The sequence below is a fragment of the Peromyscus eremicus genome, chromosome 2, assembly GCF_949786415.1.
Source record: "Peromyscus eremicus chromosome 2, PerEre_H2_v1, whole genome shotgun sequence".
NCBI lineage: Eukaryota > Metazoa > Chordata > Mammalia > Rodentia > Cricetidae > Peromyscus > Peromyscus eremicus.
This window is the reverse complement of record NC_081417.1, coordinates 74,761,174-74,786,117: the sequence shown is the minus strand read 5'-3', so window position 1 is coordinate 74,786,117 and position 24,944 is coordinate 74,761,174. Positions and strand designations below refer to the sequence as shown.

Genomic DNA, 24,944 nt, shown 5'->3' with positions numbered 1-24,944 from the left:
GTGGTCTCTAGCAGTCGAAGTTAAGGTCATTTTCATTTCTCTATAGGTTCAAATTGCAAAATCACCCTCCTGGATGATTAGACCAGAATACACTAGAGGCATATATTTGCTGTTTTGTCTCCTCCTTCTCTTCTTTTGTCTGTGTTACTTGTGAAACACACTAGCAAAACTACACTAATCAGGGCTCACTATGTAATCCTGGCTGACCTTGAACTAGCAGCAGTGGTTCCCTTACCTCTGTCTGTCAAGTGCCAGGATTACAAGGATGGGCCACCACTCCCAGATGTTTTTTTGTTTTTGTTTTTGTTTTGCGGGGGGTGGGGGGTGGGGGGGTGGGGGGTGGGGGGAGTGGGGGGGTGTTTGTTTGTTGTTTTGTTTTGTCTTTTTAATTTCCTGAGATAGAGTCTTTCTCTGTAGCCCAGCTCCAGCCTGGACCTCGCTGTATAGCTGAGGCTGGCCTCAAACTCATACCAATCCTGTCTTGGCCTCATCACTTGTGACTGTAGATATGAGCCTCTCGTCTACTCTTTCTATTACTGTGATGAACACATTTTGAACAAAAGCATTTGAGGGTAAGAAAGACTTTATTTCAGCTTACAATTCCAGGACAATTAGTTGACAAATAATTATACATTTTCATCCAGGTACAATGGTGCACACTGGTAATCCTGGGCACTCAAGAAGCTGAGGCAGGACGATTACTACAAGTCTAAGGCCAACCTAGGTTATACAGTTCCAGGCCCACTCTGGTTATAGAGTTAAGACTCTTCTCAAAAACAAAATTGGACTTGAAATATGTAGACACTCAAGTGAGCTAATTAACATATGTATTACCTCATATACTTAATCATTTTTGTGGTATGAGCATCTACTCTCTTGGCAATTTCAGAACACAATGCAATGTATTCACTGTGTTGTACAACACGTCAGTGAATTTTTGGAGTCATTATTTTACCTAAGAAAGAAAAAGTATGTCAATTACACCAAGACACTGCCTTCCTCACCCATAGGAGTTTTCGCTTTTTACTCAATTAAGGAATTCTTCAAGCTGGGTGTGATGGCATGAATCCTTTTGTCCAGGTACTTAGAAGGCTCAGATAGGAAATGAGACTGAGCCCAGGAGCTCCGGATTAGCCTGGGTGACTCAGTGGTATATCTCTCCCCTACCAATACAGAACAAAACAGTTCTTTGAACCTAGAATTTGCTATCACTCATCCTTCCTGTGTCTTTACATGTGACTATTTACACATGAAACCAAATGATCAAGACATTAGCACACTGATAGCCCTTGTGTCTACAACTGTAAGAGCCGTTACTTACAATTACATACTCCCATTTTGACAATTTTTCTTCTGTTTTTATTCATTTTTAATTTTGTTTGAGTTTTTTTCTTTTTCTGAGGGGTGGAGGCAGTTGAGACAGAGTTTTATGTAGCCCAAGCTAACCTGAACTCACAATGTACCTGAGGATGATCTTGGTCTCCTGGTCACCCTGTCTCTGTCCTCCCATGTGCCGGGATTACATGTGGGTCATCATCCCCTACTACTCTAACTTTGAGGATGCTAAAAGGGTCTGACGCATAGAACTCACCCAGCATGGGCAAGAAGACCCTGTTGACTCCCAGAATAATCTATCATCAATCAATCAATCAGTCAATCAATTGATATCAGGGGAAAATGTATACTAAACTTGAAATACAAATAATTCCTTCCTCCTGGACTAGCATCTGGCACACAGTAGATACTCAATAACATTTGCAAGCTTGCTATTAGTTTGTGACATGTCACAGGCCAATCAAATGGAGAGTACAGTAGGTGTGGTGGTATTAATCTCAGCACCTGGGAGGCAGAGGCAAAAGAATCAGGAGTTCAAGACTAGCCTCTTCCACATAGCGAGTCTGAGGCCAGCCTGGGCTATAGAGACCCTGTGCTAACAGAACAAAACTGAGAGCTACTATTTCCACATGGCCTTAGACACAGTGTTCAAGGCTTCCAGAACGGCAGTCTAGCAGCAAGGCTGAGAAACTGAAAGCCTTTTTGAAGGAGCTGGAGTGGGGGGGGGGGGGGGCCCACACGACACGACAACAGCTCCCAGCCCAGAGAATGTCCTGGTTTCCTGGTGGAAGAGAAAATTGGTCATGGCCACATGAAGCAGTTTGGCGGATACCGAGTTGGGAGGTGACTTTCGAGTATGAGATGTTGGTCCTTGGAAGTGTGTTTTTATTTGTAAGTACATTTTTGGACCTCAAGTCCAAAACCAGCACTAAATATCACGCTTTGCACTCGGCCTGCACAACCCCACTCTCCCTCCGTGAGGCACAAGCAGAAAAAGGACTCCATTAGTCTGGAAGGAGAGCAGTTATAACTGAAGGAAAGTAATGATGTGTTTAGGACAGGAACATCACCCCGTTATGCTTCTGTGTAGATGGAATTTTGTTAACAAGTTGAATTTAAAACACACACACACACACTTACCAGGGGAATAGAGACCTTTACCAGAAGAAAGCCCCCATTGCTTGGTGTTGTATTTTATGCTTGGGTAAATAGGACACCATTCTTAAACCCTGACACTTGGCTACCCTAAGTCTCACCTTGAGCGCAGAGGAATATGTCAAAACAGGGGCAGGTTGCAGTCAACCAAAATGCTTGGCAGCACAGAGAATATATGAGGCAGGCGGAAGTCTGACCAAGTCCTGGGAGGAGCCTGGATTCTCGGGCAGGGAAACCATGAGCCTGCTGAGTGACCTTGGAAATTTGTTTAATCTAATATGCCTGTATAAAATGAACCCTGTGACACACAAGTACACACATATGGGCAATGGTGACAACGGACACATTTAATAGTCCATGTAGCAGGACATCCACAACAGGTGAAGAGCAACAGATTTCTGTCCCTTCCTCCATGTCCAGAGATAACCCTTTCATTGCTGGGTCACAAAGGAGCACCACAACTGCACAATCTGTGAGATTCATAATCCCAACACTTGGGAGACTGAGGCAGGAGGACACCCAAGAGTTTAAGGTTGGCCTGAGCAAGACAGCAAGATACTATCTCAAAAAAAGAAAGGAAAGAAGGAAGGAAGGAAGGAAGGAAGGAAGGAAGGAAGGAAGGAAGGAAGGAAGGAAGGAAGGAAGGAAGAAGAAAAGAAGGAAGGAAAGAAGGAAGGAAGGAAGCCAGCCAGCCAGCCAGCCAGCCAGCCTGGTGTGGTGGCACACACCCATAATTCCAGACTTGGGAGGTAGAAGCAGGAGGATCAGAAGGTCAAGATCATCCTTGGCTACATAGAATGTCTAAGCCTGAGTTACATATACATGAGGACCTGTCCGAAGGGGAAAAAAAAGCGGTAAGTGAGAGAGCTCAGTAATTGTTTGCTTAGAAGCCTGATGACCTGGGTTCAATTCCTTCGAACCCACATACATGTGAAAGGAGGGAACAGACTCCACCAGACTGTCTTCTGACATCTGTGTGTGTAATGGACATGAACCCTACAAATAAACCTTAAAAACATGTAAACCCCCAAATAAAAAAATAAAGGAGGATCACGGCTTTCAGCAAGGAACTGTTCTCGAGAAGGAGTCACAGTGGTCTAGGGACAGTGGCTATTTATTTACCAACTACAGCAATGTTGATAGCACATGACATCGGCAGCACGCCTGTACCTATATGCACCACATGCCAGGCAACGTGCCCATGGGCCCCCTGAGAGTAAATGAGATTATGCAGCTCACATAGGGGTGGTTTGGACTGTGCTCACATGTCAAGAATGTTCCCACCGTGGTGTGGAGACACACACCGATAATTTCAGCATTTGGGAGGCAGAGACAGGAGGACCTAGAGCCCACAGTCAATAGCCTACAAACAAACCAAACCAAATAATGCTTTCATTTGGTGATCGTGCCGGTGGCGCTGCTGCTGCTGCTGCCACCACCGCCGCCGCCGCCGCCGCCGCCGCCGCCGCCACCGCTGCCATCACGGCCACCACCTGCCACTGCTCCCTGTACTTCTCTCCTCCCCTCCCATTTCTTCAGGGTTTTGGTTATTGTCCCTTCAACACTTTTACTTTTTGCTGTGCTAATAACCACGGCCCTGCAGGCCTCACCCATGCCAGGCTAGCGCTCCACCGCTGAAGCACAAGCCCAGCTCCCGTTCGGTCGGTATTTTAGTGAACACCTGCAGTGTGCTTGTTTGCAGGCCAGATGCTTAGGATGAAAACATCCAGAAGAACTTGTTTCATGAAGTCTTCCCAGGCCAGGCAGTGGGAGGTGGAAAGAGCAACCCAGATCAGGAGACAGGTGCAGCCAAGGCACAGAGACCAAATAAGAGAAAGCAAAGAAAGCCAACCAAACACACACCTTGCCCAGGAAGCGAAAAAGCCATGGTGTGCAGAATCAAGTCTGGGCCTGGGGACCTAGAGACAGGCACAGGGAGGAGACAATAATGGCTCGGTTAGCAGAGAACTACACCGAGTGCATTCATGGAGTGCACAAGGCCCTGGGTTCAATCCCCAGCACCTCATAGACTGACTGTGGAGGTGTACATCTGTTGTAATCCCAGCACTCATGAGGTGCAGATGAGAGGATCAGAAGTTTTATCTTCAGCTATACAGAAAGTTTGAGATTGGTCCAGGATACATGGCACCTTGTCTCAAAAAAAAAAAAAAAAAAATCAAAAAATAGTTTTTTTTGTGGCTTTGTTTGTTTGTTTTTAAAGAAGGGGGAATCTTGTTAGAATCCAATGTCTCTCTGGCCTACACAGGGGGCCTAGTGGGACAGGCTATTTGCATATTTCAAGAACCACAGTAAAGCAAGATCAAGGGCAGTTTTCAGGGCCAAGATGGATACAAGAGGCTGTCATGGAGACCATGACAATAATCTAGGTCTATCATAATGAAACATAAATTGGAAAGGTGGGAGAAAGATGTGTGGGAACAAAATGAGGTCAGTAAACAGGAAGCTGAAGGGGAAATAGCATTCAAGAAATAGGGCAGGGTGTGCTAGTGCACACCAGCCATGCCACACTTGGGAGGTGGAGGCAGGAGAATTGAGAGCTCAAGGTTGGACTGGGGATGTATCTTAGTAGATAGAGTGTTTGCCTAGCATTCATGAAGAACCATGGTTAGGATCCCCAGCACCTCATGAACTGGACATGGCGGCATACACTTATAACTCTAGTGTTCCTGGTGGTCAGTGTCAAGACCTGGTGTTTCCAAGTTCCAAGTCTCTCACTAAAATTTGTGATGAAGGAGCACAGAGACTGCAAAGGAGCATGGGACCTTTGTTCAAAACCAAAGAACTAATACAATTCAACAACATGCTGTCAGGAGGGCCAGTAGGAGTGAAGAGCTGTGTGTGGGGATACAAGCCTATAATCCCAGCATTTGGGAGGTGGAGACCGGAGAACTGGATATCCAAGGTCATCCTGGGTTACATTACAGGCTCCAAACCAAATGAGCTGCATTGGACCCTTTCTCTAATAGATAAAAAGAATGACAGTGGATGACACAGGAGTAAGAGTACTCCAGGGATCCCAGGTTATTGTTTGGGGCTTCCTTTTACAGAGTTCAAGAGAAACAGAAGTTTGGAGCTAAGAATACTAGCATGGCTGCTTCTCTGTTTTGACTAACAGGTTTGAAGGACATAACCTTTTTTCTACTGAGCCAGTCCCTTCCCACAATGCATCTGATTTTAATCATATGCATGTCCAATTATGCATAGGCAAAAGACAGAAAATAGGGACTTCTCCTTCAATGTTCACTCAGAGGACATAGTATGCCTTATTTTACATGTATTCAAAACCAGTTCCCGCCAGATTGTTCTCCTTGCTCTCATACCCAGATTTAACTGGAAATACTTCTGAATAGCAAATATCTAGGAAAGAGGAGCTTTGGATGATTGTTGGGGCAGAGAGACTTGTTTCATTGTTTGGAGAGGAGTGTAATTGAGATCTTCAGTTGTTAAGAGAGGGACGTGTTCATAGTGTGTGTGGGGGGGATCCTAGGGTGCCAAGTGCATTATTAAAAGAGGGGGATAAATGGAATATTACTCAGCTGTTCAAAAAATGAAATATTTCCAGGTAAATGAATAGAACTAGAAAAAATCATCCTGAGGTAATCCAGACCCAGAAAGATAAATATGGTATGTACTCACTTATATGTGGTATTAGCTGTTAAGTCAATGATAAGCAAGCTACAATCTGTAGAACCATAGAGGTGATGTATTGAATAAGTGACTAGAGGGGGACAGATGGGTTTCCCTAGGAAAGGGAACTAGACAGCTAAGGATGGAGGTGGTGGGGGTGCACTTGGAATGGGAGAATCAAGAGGGTAGAGAGAGGGAAGAGGGGGATGAGGGAGTGAATATGGGGAGAAGCAGCTACAATGAAGGGCCATTTGAGGGGTAGTATGAAAATCAAATACAGTAGAAGCTTCCTAAAATATATACATATATGAAGGCAATCTAAATGAAATTGCCAAATAACGGGGAGACAGGGCCCCAACTGTTGCAAAATATTTAACTATGCAAAGATGTGTCGCATTTGTTTAACTATGTAAATGTGTGTTGCATTTGTTTAATTATGTAATGATGTGTTGCTGTTTTACCTTGCCTGTCCAAGACACCTGATTGGTCTAATAAAATACTTAATGGCCAATAGCGAGGGAGGAGGTATAGACAGGATTTCTGGGCAAGGAGAGTAAGTAGGAGGAGGAATTTAGGCTCAGGGAAGAAAGAAGAAGAGACGCCAGGAGTCAGCCAGACAGACACAAAGGAAGCAGGAAAGTAGGATACAGAATGAAAGAAAGGTAAAAAGCCCTGAGGCAAAACATAGGTGAATAGAAACAGGTTAAATTAAAAGAGCTAGTAGGACAAGCCTAAGCTAAGGACAAGCATTCATAATTAATAACTCTCCAACTGGACATCTCTTGTCACCAAATGAAGCTACCAGTACTGGGAATGAGTTATATCTAATTAAGCTGTTGTCCAAAGAGGTCCTATGGGAACTCCCAACCCAGGCTGTTACCAATACTATGGGTCACTCTCTACACACTGACACCAAGGCCCTGTGATGAATACAATACCTCACAACTCACTGAACATGGAAAAGTAGAGCTGGTGTCTCCATAGAGCCTTCACCTCTGTGGGCTAGTGTTCTTAGTACTGGAAGGTACTCTGCACTCTACCAAAGGAGAAAAGCAGTTACAAACCCTTCTATCTACAATGGTGTTCTCCCTGCAAGATATGCCAGTGCAATGGGGGCACAAAGTTTCTGGGAGTAACCAACCAATATCTGATTTGACTTAAGGCCCACTCCATGAGAAGGAACCTATACCTGACTGCTTGAGTGGCCAAGGATCTGAGATCAGAGAGCCCATAGACCAAAGGGGAAAACCAAATACTGTTCTACTAAAGGAGAGCAGCAACAAAATGTCTCCTAATGACATTCTGCTAGACTCACAGATCAATGCCTTCCTCAGCCATCATCAGGGAAGCTTCCTCCTGCAGCAGATGGGAACAAATACAGAGACCCACAGCCAGATAATACGTAGAGAGTGAGAGAGCGTGGAATACTCAGTCCTAACAGGATGTGTCTATTAAATACCTCCCTCAGGTCTCAGGGCACACCTCAGAGGAGAAGGCAGAAAGACTATAAGAACCAGAGGGCAATGAAGACACCCAGGGAACAAAGATCTCTAAACACCGGCACAGGACTGACACACACAGGCACTCACAGAGACCGTGGCAGCATGCACAGGGCCTGCATTGGTCTGCACCAGATGGGAACCCAGAGCTGAAAGGAGAAGTGGACACGTGTCCACATTCCTAACCCAGAAGCCTTCTCCAGTTGATAACCTCTTGCAAATAAAAATGTAGCTTTCTTCAAGGGAGTCTCACTTGGGAAACTACTTTTAAGGGTAGGCTGCAGGCCAGCAGTAGACAGCCAACAAAATGAACTCAATGGCATCTTTGGAGTTACTTTGTCTCATAATACTTTGTCAGGGCTTTCTTCTTTTTTTTAAGTTTATCTTTTATTATTTTTTATTTGTATTTTTTCTCCTTTTTTACCCTACAGGTACTTTGTATGTATATTATGGCTTCCAGTTTTGTGTTTCTATGGGATTCTTGACTGTGTGAATGAGTGGGTCTGTGTCTATATCTGGTTTCTGTGCCTTTTCTTAGGCTCTTTTCCTTCTGTTTGTTTTGTCCTGTTTGTATTTGGGTTTGTTTTATCTTTTTTGTTTTATTTATTATCCCTCGGAAGCTTGTTTGTTTTCTAAAGAGAGACAGAAAGAGGGTGGATCCAGATGGGAGGGGAGGTGGGGAGGCATTGGGGGAAACAGAGGGAGCAGAAACCATAACCAGAATGTATTGTATGACAAAAACATCAATTTTCAATAAAAGAAAAAATAAAATAATAAAAGCTACCAGGTTACCTAAGCTACCCTCTATGCTTGCCTACTTCACCAGAACCTGAGACATAGAAGCCGGGGATCAAGAGTTCAAGGTCATCCTTGGTTATATAGAGTATTCCAGCCAGGCTGGCCTACATGAGATCCTGTGAAAAAGAAATAATGAAAGAATGACTGGGAAAGTAAGATTCATCAGACTGAATGATTGACAGTGTTGTCAAGGTCATGTGTGGTATATCACACCTATAATCCCAATAGTGGAGTAAAAAAAACACCTTGAGTTCAAGACATCAGCCTGGGTTACAGAGTAAGACCGTACAAGCAAAAAGGTAAAAGGCAGTAGGGAAGGAAGCAGAAACTGAGGAACAGATGTGAGAGGAAGACCTTGGGCATGCTGACAGGGTCTGGGTACCTCAGGCAGAGGTGCCTGGTAGGCATGTTCTCTGACCACAGTCTACAGTTTTCCCAGGATTTGCTTTAGATCATAAGTCTATGTATCCCCATTGTATCAGCATGGTCTTTATTGAGGCCTCCTAGCTGCAGAGCTGCTAAAGACTCTCCTCATCAGGCAGAATCTCCTGGTTCTTGAGGGAGAGAGGACATACAGAAATGTACGGGATTCTGAAGCTCATGGTTCATTGAGCATGTCGCCTTGACTGTATTAAATATAGAATCCACACACACATGCCATGTATGAAGGAAAGACTGTTAGGAAGACAGATACAAGGCTTCCCCGGCACTTCAGTATTTTCAAGTTGGGCATAGTGGAAAACAGAGGAAGGAGGATAAGGGGCAAGTTAGAGGCCAGACTAGTCTGCCAAGTGAGTTCCACGCCAGCCAACTTTATATAGCTAGACCCTGTCTCAGGAAAAAAGAAAAAAAAAGGAGGAGGAAGAAGTGGTCGGGGAGATTTTAATTTCAGGACAATGGGCTTTCATAGCCATTGATATGTCAAGCCCAACCAGCCTTCATGTGGAACTTGAGACCTTGAGCTATCTGCCACTTGCTCGCTTTTCCCTCAACTATGTCCACCACCACATGTGCTTTCCCAAACCAACCTCCAGGCTCACTGTCCCATTCCAACTGCCTATCCACGGGTCTTTCTCTTGCCTTCTCCAGCTGCAGATCCAGGCAGCCAACCATCTTTTGTAGTTCAAAGCCCTCCCAAGGCCTCCCCTTAAGCGAAGTCTTCCTCCTCCTCTGTTCTGCTGTTCCTTACCTCTCTTGCATCCATTCCAGCCACTGTTGCTCCTCGGTTGCCAAGCACTGAGGCCACACAGGCTGCATGGCAGTCCCTCAGAACAAGTCTGCGCAGATGCCAGAGGGTGTCCATGCCTGTTGTCACCACTGAGCCCTCACCAAATGTCTGTTCACAAAGAAGGTTGGTGGGGTGGCACACGGCTGTGATTTCAGCACTGGGAAGGCAGAGACACAAGGATACACACACACACACACACACACACACACACACACACACACACACACGGAGTGATGTACACCTACAATCCCAGAACTTGGAAGGTGGAGTTCAGGAGGATCAAGAGGTCATAGCAAGTTAGAGACCAGTCTGGGCATCATGAGACCGCATCTTTAAAAATATTTAGAAGGAAATGTTTCACTTTTCTTTTTAGTTCCTAAGTATAGCTAAAAGGAAATGTGCTTTCTATGAAGAAGAAGAATCATGGGGCTGGGGGCACAGCTTAGCTGGTAGAAGTACTTGCCTAGCATGCACAGAGCCCTGGGTTTCAGCCTCCAACCACATCAGCCAAGCAAGGTGGTGTGTGCCTGGGCTGCTGGCACTTGAGAATCAGAGGCAAGAGGATGAGAAGAAGGACACAGCAAGTTTGAGGCCAGCCTGAGCCTCATGAGACCCTTCCTTAAAAAGAAGAAAAACAACGGTAGAATCAGAGCTCTAGTTTTGAGTTCCTACTCCAAAATGACCAGCTGTAGTCAAGTGACAAATCAGTTAACTTCTCCGGGTCTCAGGTTCCTTCTAGTTTTCAAACACCCATGGTCTTCTAGCCAAGAGTTCAGAATTCGAATACACAGCACAGTAGGGTCTTGCTCTCTTCCCTTCCCCTTCTCCCATTGGGTACCCATCTGGGTGAATAGACCCTGAGACAAAGCATATTTCTTCCCCTTTGTATACCCGAGGTAGGAAACAAGAGAAGCTGAATTCTTTCCACACACGATACAATGACGTTAAATAACAGATTTTAATTGTTCTCTACAAGCGAGCTGGATTCAATAGCTTAAGAAACTACGCATTGGCCCACTCTCTGTCCCTGCAAGGCAATGAGCCGGTTCCTGGAGGGGGAAGCCAGCTCACCACCCCACAGCATTCACTCTCTCTAACACGCCTCTCACTCAGACCCCATGTTCATGGACACAATTCATCGTAGTAACTGGCTGCAGCTGCAATTAGGAGGTGGAGAATCCGGGCATGTGTCTGGGTTCGAGCTGCGTCCTGTGTGATTCCTCAAATACTTTGGGTTTGGCAGAAACCAGGGTGCATTCTGTCAAGTTCTTGCTCCCCCTTCATTGTTAAGCCCGTGTGTATTCAAGAGAAATGTGCTCCATCTGATCCTCATTCATTTTCGCTTAACTCAACAAAAAAGTTGTCTTGGAAGAACCAGAAAATGTCCAAGTGGCAAACTCAACTCATTTAATGGAAGTCTTATTAGCATCTTTCTCTCAACTCCAGACAGCTTGACATTCTCCAAACGGGCCAAGCATTTCCATTTCACAAGGCCCCTGCACTTGTGCACCAAGCCTAGACTGCCCCTCCCCCGACTTCCTCCATGTTGACTCCTAGTCATGGAGTCCCAATGGCTGCCTCCGTCGTTAGAGCTTGCTTCACATCCCAACTCAGAGATAACTGCACGATCCTCTGAGCTCCTGCTCCACCTCACTTGTAGTGCTAACCAGCCCTTTATTCCCAGCCCACATTGTGTTGCAGTCAGTTGTTGAACCAGGGTAGCCAAGCCCTCACTGATGTCTGCCTCGGTGCTAAGCCCTTGACCTTAATTAAAGGCCTGCACAAGAAATGGCAGACAAAAATTGGCATTTGCGGTAAAGCTCTTGCCAAAAACATTAATTATTGTGTCTATCAATGTCCTTATGTGGGCTTCCAGGTGAGAACTGAGCATGGGGTTGAAAGGACTCAAATAACCATGGGCTTCTTCCCTTCTGAGGAGTGCTGGGGCAGGATTTGTTCCTTTTCTGTCCCGGCTGCCAGGAAGCTGGGGGACAGATTTGACAGTCAGTCATGGCAGCCCTGTCCTGTGGTAACTCCATTTCTTCCTTCCTTCTTTCTCTTTATTTTTGGTTTAAAGGGCTTGGTTTTCTATTCCCACATTGTTACCTTTATAAAGGAAAAGAAAATACATTCTTTATGAGTCATTTTGAAGCCCTAACAGCATGTCATAGTAAAATAATAAGTTGTCCATGGCTGCTCCTGTAGAACAGGTCTAAGTAGTGGCGATTAAGGCTAGTAGTGGCAATCAAGGGGTGTGTGTGTGTGTGTGTGTGTGTGTGTGTGTGTGTGTGTGTGTGTGTTGCTGCTGTTGTTGTTTGGTTTGGGTGTTCTGTTTTGAGATAGGGTCTCAATGTGTGACCCAGACTAATCTGAACCTCACACTGTAGCCCATCCTGGTCTTGAACTCATGGCAATTCTGCCTCAGCCTCCTCACCACTAAGATTACAGACATGAGGCCTACTGCACATGTAGAGATCAGAGGACAACCTAGGTAGTCAGTTGTCTCCTTCTGCTCAGGAGGTTCAGTGGTTGGAAGTCATCGGGCTTGGTGGCAAGGCCCCTTACCTACTGTTTTGTTTTTGTTTTTTAATATTTTAAGTTAGAATACAAAGCACTGGGTTTCATTATGGCATCTTCACATATAATTATCTTAGCACTTCGTTCTCCATCATCTCCTCCCCCACTCTCCACTCTCACAGACCCTCCTCTCTTCCCATGGGTCTCCTTTCTGCCTGCCGTTGGTCTACTTTTCAATTACGTGCACTCCATTACCCTCTCTACGCTCTCCTTTCCTCCTCATTCATGATTTCCTTTCTAGTTTCATGATCTACAAACACACATGCAAATACACACACACACACACCCTGCTACATATAATTTTAAATAGGTTCAACATATGAGAGAAAACATTCACATTTGTCTTTCTCAGACTGGCTTATTTCACTTAACATAATTTCCAGTTCCATCCATTTTCCTGCTGTCATAAATTTAACTTTCTTTTATATATGAAATTCCTGTATTCACTCATCTGTTGATGGGCATCTAGGCTGGTTCCATTTCCTGGCTATATGAACAGCAGCTGCAAACACCAGCACACAAGTACCTGTGATATATCGACTTAAGAGTTTTAAGGTATTAACCCAATACCTTAAATAGCTTGGGCATATGATCATTCTGTTTTCCATTTTTGAGGCCCATCCATGCTGAGTTCCATAGTGGCTGCTCAACTTTACATTCCTACCAGCAACAAATAAGAGTTCTTCTTTCCCCATATCTTCCCCAGCACTCATGGTCCAAATCTTCTTGATGATAGCCATTGTGCCTGGAGTGAGACGGACTCTCAAAGCACTTCTCTTTTGCAGATCCCTGGTGTAGACTCCACTTCTTGACAACACAACTTATATCATTCATGTTCTGCTCTGGACTTCTCACCATACAGCAGCGTTCCTTCTATAAGCATTTAGCAGTGGTCTGATAGATGAATGGGAAGCAAAAAGAAAATCCATGTCTTTGGGAGTAAACAAACAAGAAAACCACAGACTCAGAGCTGGAAATACAGTGCTGTGCCTCGGCCAGTTCCTTTGATCTATGAGAGATGTGGTGGCTCAAGCCTATAATCTCAGTACGTGGAGGCTGAGATAGTACACTTGAGGGCAACCTGAGCTACATAATGATTTTGAGGATAACCTGGACTTAAGTCAAAAAAAAAAAAAAAGATATCTAAGGCCACTGGAACATGACCTTTTAGGGAGAGTTGTGCCTAGCCTTTCCTCTTTCCCTCTGTCTCTTGGCTTCCACGAGGTGAGCAACTTCTCCTACTGTTTCTTCCATGGCATGCTGCCTCAACAGACCCAAGAACAAATGGGTCAAATTAGCACGAACTCAGACCTCTAAATCCACAGCTCAAACACGGCTTCTTTCTTCTTGGTTATCGTATTTTGTTACACTAACAGAAAGATGGGTAACACTGCATCCTCGAAACCAGCAGTTATTTTATTACAGTTTGTTTGCATTTTTGTGATTATTTGATTACTTTCAGCTCCCTGTGGGTTAGGATTGCATCCTCATTTATGCTGATATTTCTTCTCAATGTCCAGCTCAGGCCACACACGTGGATGGTGCTCCCTAAACCGATTTCATAAATGAAGGAATCAATTTGTTTTATACACCCATGTGCAGTCAGCCTCTTAGCTCTTAGACTCTTGTATAGTTCATTGAGGGGGTGGATGCTTGGCACAAAGACGGCTGTAAAATCTCCTGTTTGTTTTTTCAGGCATATTACAATGAAAATGCAAGGTTTGCCAACAAGCAGGGGGAAATTCAGAATGGTAAATAGAGCACCCTTACTTTCAGGACCTGGTAAAGGTTTGACCAGCAATACCCAGCCAAAACAAAATTTTTAAAACGATACTCAAGGAGAGAGTTGACCCTGTCCTTTGCAGGGACACTTTGCTCAGCCTGGGTGAAGGGAGGAGGCGACTGGACCTGCCTCGACTGAATCTACCAGGCTGAGCTGAATCCCTAAGGGAGTCCTTGCCCTGGAGGAGATGGGAATGGGGGGTGGGCTGGGAGGAGGGGGAGGAGGGAGGACAGGGGAATCCATGGCTGATATGTAAAATTAAATTAAATTATAAAATAGAAAAAAGAAACTTCCCAGCCAGGGGAATAAATCTCTGAGAGAACTGGGACGACTGTGATGTCACATACGCTGACAACTTCTCAGAATCTGGAGAGCGCAGAGACCGTGGAAAGGAAGATGAAAGGAGTAATGTTATATTAAATGAAGGGAAAGCCGCTCTGCACTGGGTTTGTCCGGGCAGACAACCAGGTTTTTAAAACGATCACACACAGATTTTCATTTGGTCTTTCTCTGTTGTCTTGTATCTAAGATGAGGTCTCACTCCATGGCAGGCTAGCCTCAAACTCAGGGTGGTCTTCCTGCCTCAGCCTTCAGCAAACTGGGTTTGCAGGTTAAGCCACTGCGTCAGTCTCAAAGATACTCTCTGCCTTGGTCTTCAGCACAGTTGCAAAGAGAGTTAAGGCAGGCTGAGGCTCTAGCTCAGCTGGTACAGTGTCTGCCTCACCTACATATAGCCCTGGGTTCTCCCCCTGGCAGCTCACAAACCAGGCATGGTTCTACATGTCTGCAATGACAGCACTCGAGGGGTGGAGGCAAAGGGATCGAAAATCAAGGTCATCCTTAAAATAGTTTGAGATCTGCCTGTCTCAAAAAGCCCCAGAGCATGGCACATGCTTTAAGTCCAAGGACTTGGGAGGCTAAGGAAGGAGGGTTCCAACCTGGTCTGCATAGTGAGACCCTGGAGAGGAGGAGGAAGAGGAAGGCGTGGAGGGGACAGCATGCTGCAATCCTGAGAGTCAGCACGTCTACCACTCTTCATTTCTTACCTTGGGAATGCCTCGGCTGGGGCCAGCCAGACCAGCGGTCCAGAACTCATCCGTTCATCCACACCATCGCGAGCCTTAGACTTGCTCCATCTCCCTCTTCCACAGTGCCAGCTAATCAGAGGACTGACTCAAGCTCATGTGGAGCAGCCAAGTCCAGACTAGAGTCCAGGCCTTCGCACTCAGCAGCCAGGCCCCAGCTCTGCACATAGCAGCTCTGTGGGGAGACAAAAGCCAACATTAAGCTTCTCCCTGCTTCCCAGGACATCCAGCCGCTGAGTGACTGAAGCCTTGTTTTCAGGTCAGTGGTTTCTGCCCCCTATACACTGGTCCATGGTCTATTATCTCTTTGTGGTTTTTCTATCCCCACAGGCATTCCTGAGACATCTGCAAATGAGCCGCTGGTCTCCTGGTACTATTTTTTCCTTTCATCTGAACTGGCTTTCCTGCAATCTAATGCCATCATGGCACAGCTATCTTAAATTCCAAGAACATTTTGGCTAGTCCACGAGCTGCTTGAAGGCAGGAAGTATGTCTTATTCATTTGGGAAACCCCAGCACCTAAGCCTATGTTTTGGCTCACAGAAAGCTGGGCTTGGTGGCATATACTTATGATCCCAGCACGCAGGAGGTAGAGGTAAGAGGATCAAGAGTTCAAGACCAAGCTGGGCTCTATGAGAGTCAATATTAAAATATAAAAGGCAAACAACAAGATCACACAGTGGATACTGAAGCCAGAGATGGATGGGTTAAAATCATTAGTCGGGGCCGGGTGGTGGTGGTGGTGGTGGTGGTGGCGGCGGCGGCGGCAGCGGCGGCGGCGGCAGCGGCGGCGGCGGCGGCGGCGGCGGCGGCGGCGTACGCCTTTAATCCCAGCACTCGGGAGGCAGAGCCAGGCGGATCTCTGTGAGTTCGAGGCCAGCCTGGGCTACCAAGTGAGTCCCAGGAAAGTCACAAAGCTACACAGAGAAACCCTGTCTCGAAAAACCAAAAAAACAAAACAAAACAAAACAAAACAAATAAAATCATTAGTCGGAAGCTTGCAAAGTTACCTAGCCTGTAATCGGCCTCAATATTCTTACCTATTAAATAACACAAAAGGCTAGGGACATCATTCAATAATAGGGCACTAACCTAGAAGACATGAGGCCCTAGATCCAATTCCTAGCACTACAAAAACATAAAATTAAGGCTTTGAGTTGTGGCTTAGTTGGTAGAGTACTTGCCCGACCTCTACAAAGCCCTGAGTCCTATTCCCAGCATCACATAAATGAGTTACAGGCAGTGCACACCTGTACAATCCCAGCACTCAAGAGGTAGAGGCAAGAAGATCAGAAGTTCAAGGTCATCCTGGGCTACATATTGAGTTTAAGGCTAGCCTGGGCTACATGAGACTCTGTCTCAAAAAATAAAATCATAATAACAACAACAATGATAACAAAGTAGAAGAAAATAATACACACATTTCTACTTCCTAGGATTTGCTATGAGGATAAAAGAAATGGACTTCATGTATAGAGCACAGACTTCATGTAAAGAGACACTCCATCAGTTGTAGCCTGGGTAAGGCCCACAGCCTCTATGTTTAAGGCAGAAAAGGATGAAGTCAAATTTAAATTAGTTCTTTCCTAGGAGACGAGCAAGAAACAAACAGGAACAATAGATGTGATTACCCGGTGTTCTGTGTTTCCTTGGCTATTTCATGTCAGAGCTAGAAGCCTGTTCAAGGCTGGCTCTGCCTCATCCCCACTTCTGCTTCATCCCTCAGTGAAGTCATAACTCTGGGCTTGCTCGGCTGTCTATTGACACTGTGAGCCTGTGAGTCACAAATTCAACAGGATGACTTGCTGTAGTGTGATTGACTGGAAAATGTTCCCTCATCTAATTTTTTTTTTACAATCTAAGAAACACACTTAGTTTTGCAGCGCAGAGTGCTGGCTTTTTATTTATTTGACGATCTTTTCAACACGTTGGCAGAGGGAGGGTCCACCATGTTCATGTTTTGCTTTATGGAGTGACATTCTCTCCCTGCCTCTCCTTCTCCTCTTCCTGCTAACTATTATATCTAAAGCAAACAGTTCCAGGACAATGGTTAGATTGCACTTGAATTTGATGTTTACTTGACATTTACACACTGGCCATGCTGGACAGCTCAGACATTCCAGAACAGGGGCTCAGCCAGCAGAGGACTATGTTCAGCTGTAGCCCTTGCCTGAGAAACCAAGATCCCGAGTCAACAGCACACAGTCATGACATGTTGCTTATGCTGATTCTTATGACTGAACTAGGGTACAGGTGGGAGAGGGGGTCATCAGAATGTCTTTGGTGCTCCCAGGAAATCTGTCCCTTACCTGCGGAGGGGAGACTAGTCGGACCCATGAGACTCTCCCTGCCCAGACTCTAACCTGCACAGTCCGTGGGTGCGCGAACTTCCCAGTGCTGGATTTGTCTCAGGATGAACTGGAAATGACTGATATTTCATTTCCAGTTTCCCTACTTCTGCAAACGTGGATAATATCCACTGTGCGGGGGTTATTGCGGGTATGATGAATGCCAACTGCCTAGGCAGATTCAGGCTCTGAGAAGGCCCCCGGGGAAGGCTTGCTCACCCATATGCTGATGCAGGAGGGAAGGGGGCTCCCAGAAGCATGTGCCATGGCTTCCTCCATCACTGCTGTCTGATGCCTGAGCTCAGACAAGATTTGAGACACCGGCTTTCTCATGCCGGCCCTGCCAGCAAAGAGCGGGTACCCTCTGCTCACCAGGCCCCTGAATCTGTTTGTATGGGCTAGGGCAGGGGTACTCCAGTTCCATTCTAACTTGGTACCTTTTCCAGGGCTGGGAAGAAGTCCAAGCTTACTGTCATAAAGGTCTGAGTAACCTGAATGCTTATCTGTGCAGATGCTGGTAGATCTGTGTTGCTGGGACCAAACTGCCAGGCAGGTATAACGTAAGGAAGGAAAGGTTGATTTGGGATCATAGTTTCCGAGATTTCTGTCCTCCACAGTGGGAAGGTGAGGCGGCAGCCCAGTCCAGGGTTCGAGGAGCTTGTGCTGATGGCTACTCACATGGCCAAGGTCTGGCAGGGGCTCAACCAGAAGACGGTGCAATACGCACAGGCCTACCCCTAACGACCCATCTCTGCCAACCAGGCTCTGCCTCCCAAAGGCTCCAGAGCCTCCAAAACAATGTCATAAGCTGGGAACCAAGGACTCGAAACTTTGATCTATTGCTGACAATTCAGATTTAAACCACAATACAGAGCGAGATCATGACATGTAGTCCTGGGCAGCATGCAAACCAACTAATGGATGGGGTGAGGGAGGAGGGCTCCGGTGGGTGGGTGGGTGGGAGAGCACTTGCCTGCCATGAGTAGATCCTTGGCAGGAAGGAGGAAAGGCCCAAGGAGAGAGGGAAAAAGAAAGAAGAGAAGCCAGATTCGGGCTCGGAGAAGTGTGGCGGGGCATGCCAGTAATCTCAGACTTTGTAAGCATTGGCAGGAGAGTTTGTGCAAGTTCAAAGCCATCTTGGGATACATAGTAAGACCCTGTCTCAAAAATCACTCCAATCCCTGTACTCAGGAGGGTGAGACAAAAGATCTTGACTTTGAGACCAGCCTGAGCTAAATACTGAGTTCCAGGCCAGCTTGGGCTATGTAGGAATACCCTGTTTCAAAAAAATTAGCAATTTCCATATACATACTGATACAGGAACTCTGAAAATTTACATAGAAAGCTATTCAATGTGGCCATATCTGGATAGGTGATAGGTGGAAATTTTGATTAAAACACACATGCATTGGTTCTTTTTTTTTTTTTTTAAGAAACAAAAATTACCAGGCATTACTTTTTCAAATAAGACTTCCCCCCCAAAAAAAAAATTACTCTTAAATGCTAAAAGAAGCAAAGGACTTTTGCTAAGCTGGTCTAATCCATAAGTGTTTTCTGACATTCTGGATCTCTCTGAATATGACTAGGAAGGAATCCAAGGACAAGCCAGAGTAAGAGGGAGCTGTACCGACAGAGGGATGAGCACAGACTTAAGTCAGAGAAAGCTGGAAAGGAAGAGTCTGAGTCAAGGACCCCTGAAGGGCTCCTGTGGAACAGTCATCAGCAACTTGGAAAGTGAGAAGCAGGTAGGGGATGAAAAGGAAACTACTGATTGAAAACCCTATATCAAGGGGTAAGGGGCGCAGTTCAGTGGTGGAGTGTTCGCCTATCGCGTGTGAGGGCCTGGGTTCAATTCCAGAACTGAAAAAAAAAATGAAAACCTATGTAAGTCAACTTGCCCAGGCTGGCAGCTACTTGAGAATTTAGACCAGAGGATAAAATGTCCAAAGCCTGCCAGAGCGAATTCAGTGCCAGCCTGGGCAATTTAGTGAGATCTTCACTCAAATATATTTAGAACTAGGCACAGCAGTGTACATCTGGGATCTCAACACCTAGGAGGTGGAAGCAGGAAAATCAGGAGTTCAAGGTCATCCTTGGATACATGCTAGTTCAAGGTCATCCTTGGATACATGCTAAATGAGTGCTCTTCCAACTGAGCCATAGCCCCAGCACCCCCTCCCTCAGGCCTGTTCTCATGCAGCCTAGGCAGGCCTCCACTTGCTATTTAGCAGATGACCCTGAACTCCTGATCCTCCTGCCTCCACCTCTGGAGTTCCGGGATTACAGAAGTATACCAATAGGTCTAGCTAGCTCTTAGCTTGTATAGCTCAATGTCACTGTCTTCTGGATTTAACAAAACAAAAACAAAGAAAAGCATAGGCCTTCACCAGTTGTGAAACCAACCCACTTAGTATGAATCTCAGTTTGCAACTGGCCCCACTTAAAAAAGCTTCTGTGAAATTTAGGCCAACCTGGTCCTAGAAGGCTGCATCATCTGCAGTGATGCTGACCAGGGGACCACAATTGGGAGACAAGGCGTTCCAATCTTTGAACCAAAACAATGCATCATGGCCCAGTGTTGGCTACTGCAGAAGGAATTAACTGTGTCAAGTCTCATTGATTGAAGGGCAAAAGTAATATTAATGGCACCTTTCATATCTGATACTTCACTTAATGTTCACAACAGCCTGTGAAGCAGATATATATTCATGACCCACCTCACAGTTAAATGTACTGCTACTATGTGGTCAGAGGGCTAAAGATCCATCAAGGTTTTAGGCTAAATCCTTGGGTGGATTTACGAAGATTCATGAATTTCCCCAGCCATCTTGGCATGCTTTCACTTCTGACCATTCTTCCATCTCCCATAGTCCAGTGAACTCTGACAAGTCTCCCCCACTAAATAAGTTACAGCAAAATGGTTCAAAGAATCAAATTCAAGATACGATAATCTGACTTGGATAAATCAAAGATACTGTTTTGTCTTGAAAGGTGCCCAAATGAGTTTCTGTTCTAACAGAACACTGAGCTTGCTGAATGAAACATCTGAACAGTGAATTCAACATTTCAATGTTTCCCGCAACGCTTGGCTTGGCTGAGAACCCTGTTAAATTTAGCAACCAGAAAAATGCATCAGTAACTGACTCCATAGACTGAGTTCACTCTGAATGGAATACCTCCTTGAATATCTACCATGATGTTGGGAATTTCTCAAGATTAGGTACCAATGCCAGGGGCTTCCTCTTTGAAGATGATTCTGGTCTTTCCTGATATATATGCATCTAGATTGAGTTATTGACTCACATGCATCAAATACAACAGCATGCAAAAGCACTGCTAGAAAGTTCTTTTGGCCTTCCGTTTCTCCTTCCTGAACATTGGCTTTAGACAGCTTTCCAGCACTCTTCCCACAAGCCAGGACATTAAAATTGATTAACAAACACAATGTGAAAGAAAAGAACAACCGGAGCAATCAAATGCATTGTTAATTTAAAAAAAATTTCATTTCCATGGCTCAGAGGACATAAAGCCATATTGGCAAAAAGAACCTATCCTCTGGCCCACAAACTGAGAAGAAAATTAAACACAGAGTGACTTGGTTCTTGTTTGCATTTCTCAGGGTGTGAAGCATTCACTGTCAGCTCATTCCTAAATCCTACACTTTGCCTAATGCAAAAAAAAAAAAATCTCCAATATGATAGACAGCAGGAAACTCTGTGTTCCTCAGAAAGGTGAATGTCCCCAGCAAATAATCCAGGTACCAAAGCTCTCACCTGTAAAAAGTAAACTCTTGGACAGTAGGTCAGTTCTCCCCTATTGGTGGACTGGGGGAAGGATAAATTCCAATTTTCTTTTTAATCTTCTTAGGGCCACAAACACACACACACACACACACACACACACACACACACACACACACACATACACACACACACACACACACACACACACACCACACAAACACACATATGTCCAACTCATTTTTTTCTCTAGTCTTTTGTTTTCTGCAAATAGATTCCTGTCACTGAGGACTTTGAATTCCTGATCCTCCTGCCTCCACCTCCTAAGTGTTGGGATTTCAGGCTTGTACCACTAAACCTGTTCAGCTCATCAACTTTTAAATGTTACAAATGAATATTGTATCCAGTGGGATTCTTCTTGTGTGCTTATAAAGAAATCATATGGTTAATAACGGCTTATAATAGCCCTTAATTTCTTAAGAGAACTTTTATTGCAATATATTACTCTTAAAAGATGTTTTCTTCTTTGTTGACAGTAAGAACAAGAAACCTAGCCAGGCACAGTAGGACAGACCTACATTATCAACACTGGGAAGAGAGGCAGGAGGACCATGGTAAGTTTGGGGCCAGCCTGGTCTACCTACTGAGTTCCAGGCCAGACAGGGCTACATAGTGAGACCCTGTCTCAAAGATCAGAATACGGAAAAAATAAGAAACTAAAATAGGACATAGTAACTCCGCCTGTAATCTTAGCACTGTATTCCAGGCTGAGGCAGGAGGATTGCCATGAGTTTGAGGGCAGCCTGTGCTCCAGAATAAGAACTTGCATCAAGAACAAAACAAAACATCAAATGTCTTTAAAATAATTGGTAATCTTATTCATTTTAGATTTCCTCTGTAAATAGCTTAAAGGATGTACTGGACCTCGTGTGTGTGTGTGTGTGTGTGTGTGTGTGTGTGTGTGTGTGTGTATGTGTGTGTGTGTGTGTGTGTGTGTGTGTACTAAGAATGCAACTTAAGTGATCAAACCTAAGAGTTCACGAAAGAGATTTTAATTAAATTTCTGAGAATTGATTCTTAAATGTCTGTGATTCATTTTCTGCTCTAAAAACTTCAATATCCAAAGTTCTGGGTTTTGAAAGGCAATGAATTTGGCTACAGAAGAGAGTCGACTCTCTCCATTTGGTTTTGTTTTGGGTTTTGGTTATTTCTGTTTGTGTTTTCAAGTTTGCTAGTACAATGGATGGGCCCTGGCTGCTCACTCGCCTCGGCCAGCTGCTTTGGGAAAACAGAGTCAAGGATTTTAATTTTTCTTTCTCAGCCACAGAACTTTACAAAAGGAAAAAAAGTGGGTGAAGAAATAAAAGGGATGAAAAGTTAAGTCCCACCCTTACAACACTGGACTTGAGAGAAAGGTCTGAATAAGATGAGAACTAGAGACCAGTGACGGCTCAGAGCGCAAGTGGCTAGCCTCCAAGTCAGGCACCCTGAGTTCAATGCCCGAGACCTAAATGCTAGAAGGAAAGACCCAACACTGGAAAGTTTCCTCTGGGTTCTCTGTGTGTGCCACACATAACAAGTGAATAAATAATAAAAAGTAAAGTGGATGAATTAAGTAATATGGAAAAGAAATGGATGAAATCATTTTTTTTAAATAACAATTTTGCGTTTTGACTATGATTAGAGCCCAGCACAGAGGATATTCCAGACAGGAAAAACACCTAATAAAAAAAACGGACATCACAGATTCATGGGTTAAGAGTTGAGACTTAAGGATCTTGGTCTAGTCTCTAGAGAGGATTCTGGAAAGTTTATCTAGGGCCAGAGTAGGAAGCGTTTGGTCTAGCCAGGGGTAAGCAGTTAGGTCTTGCTTCTCTAGGCAAAGATGTCTGTTGACAGGGCTTGGGACGTAGCTCAAATGGTAGAGTGCTTGCCTACTACACATGAAGCCCTGGGTTCTATTATTAGCACCAAATAAGCATAAAGCAGTCTCGTGGTGTACCCCTATAATCCCTGCACTCAGGTGTCAGTAGGTAGGTCGGAAGTTCAAGGTCACCCTTTTCTATCTCTGCTACCTAGAGAGTTCCACAAGGCCAGCCTGGGATACATACATAACACCACGACTCAAAAAGGAAAAGGGAGCCAACCTGGAGCCATGACTAAAAGCTGAACTAAGGTAGCCAGGAAGCTGGAAAACAGCGGAGCGATTTAGGAATCTAATTTGCCAATCACTGTGAATGCCTGCGTGCTTAGGACAAGGTGAGCAAGAACTTGAAGGAAATCCAGATTTCACCACAGGCAACTGGGGAAGACAGAAGTTGAAGAGTCTGAGCAGACTGATTTTGAAGGCGGATGGCTAATGAGCCTGTAGTTGAGAGCTGAAAGACCAGCTTTCCTGTTAATAGACTGTTCACAACGGGAAAGTGCATGACTCATTCATTCAGCAATACTCAGAGCACAACCATGTGTTAGACAGGTACTAAATGTGCAACTGGACATACAGCAGTGGATAAAACAATGGTCCCCATCTATCCGAAATGAATGGTGCCTGGAAAAAACTGGTAATATTAGAACCTATTAAGTCCTGAGTGTCAAGACTTGAGCTCACTTCTTTAGATGATCTAATTAAATCCTTATTACTCCAAGAAATGGCTGCTATTAATATCCCCATTTTATAGAAGTGTACCAGGCTGTGCTGACTCCCCATGGAAGACCTTGCCTTGGAAGAAGCAGGAAAGGGGAGTGGGTTGGGGGGGGAACGCTGGGGGGCAGGAGGAAGGAGGACAGGGGAATCTATGGTTGGTATGTAAAATGAATAGAAAATCTCTTAATTAAAAAAAAAAAAGGAAATGGGCAAAGTGAGGTCACTTGCCAAGCTACAAACCAGCAAAGTTAAATTAGAAAATGTAGTGTTAAAGCCACCCCCCCTACACACACACACACACACACACACACACACACACACACACCTCCTAAGACAACATTTAACTGTGAAAGTGTGGCCTTGAATTTTAGATACTCCTGCCTCAGCCTTCCAATCAGGATTACAAGCATGTACCGTCACGCCCAACTTTTGAAACCCACTTTCTTAACCTCTGCAGAAGTCTGAAGGTCACGCCAAGCATGATGGGCTTGGTGGTACATGCCTGCAATTCCGGACACTCAAGAGCTTAAGGGAGGAGGAATGCTCTATCCCGGAAGTTCAAGGCCAGCCTGGGAAACATGGCAAGACCAAGTCTCAAAAACAATCAGATGGTGACACTTAAATGTGGGTAGCCTTGACAAGACAGGCTCAGAAACTGAAGAAGACCTTTCAAGGATTCAAGTCCTCACAGTTGGGATTTGACAGCAGTCACTTGGGCCCTGAAAGCCACCCCTTCCTTTTGCCTTTAAGAACAAACAGCTATTAACCCAGGGATCTAGCTCGGTGGCAGAGTGCTCACCTTGCTCATGTGAGGCCCAGTATTCAACTCCCAGTACCAAAAACAAAACACAACAAAATAAAACAAACAAACAAAAAAAAGCAGGTTTTGCTGGCTTGGTGACTGGTGCCTATAAGCCCAGCACTCCTGAGGCGGAGGAGGCAGGACTGTAGTGAGTTCAAGGCCTGGCTGGGCTGTATAGTAAGTTCCAGACCAGACTGGGCAACACTGAGACTCTTTACATCAGTTTTTAAAAATACCTTGAGTCCTGTTGGCACCTATGTGCAGAAAACTCAGCCAGGGTACAGGTGCCCAGGTACCCCATG

The 24,944-nt window shown here is 45.1% G+C and overlaps 1 long non-coding RNA gene across 3 annotated transcripts in view; it reads right to left on the bottom strand.

Moving 5' to 3' along the window:
• LOC131903662 (uncharacterized) overlaps positions 1-24,944 on the bottom strand; it is a 33,866-nt gene that overhangs the window by 7,315 nt on the left and 1,607 nt on the right. For 2 of the 3 annotated variants that reach the window (XR_009377560.1, XR_009377558.1), the window contains exons 2-5: positions 16,740-16,882; positions 15,070-15,283; positions 12,578-13,134; positions 9,625-9,771 (exon numbers count right to left, since the gene is read on the bottom strand). This is a non-coding gene — a long non-coding RNA (uncharacterized LOC131903662). The remainder of the gene's footprint in view (positions 1-9,624; positions 9,772-12,577; positions 13,135-15,069; positions 15,284-16,739; positions 16,883-24,944) is intronic. The other variant, XR_009377559.1, reaches the window with a different exon arrangement.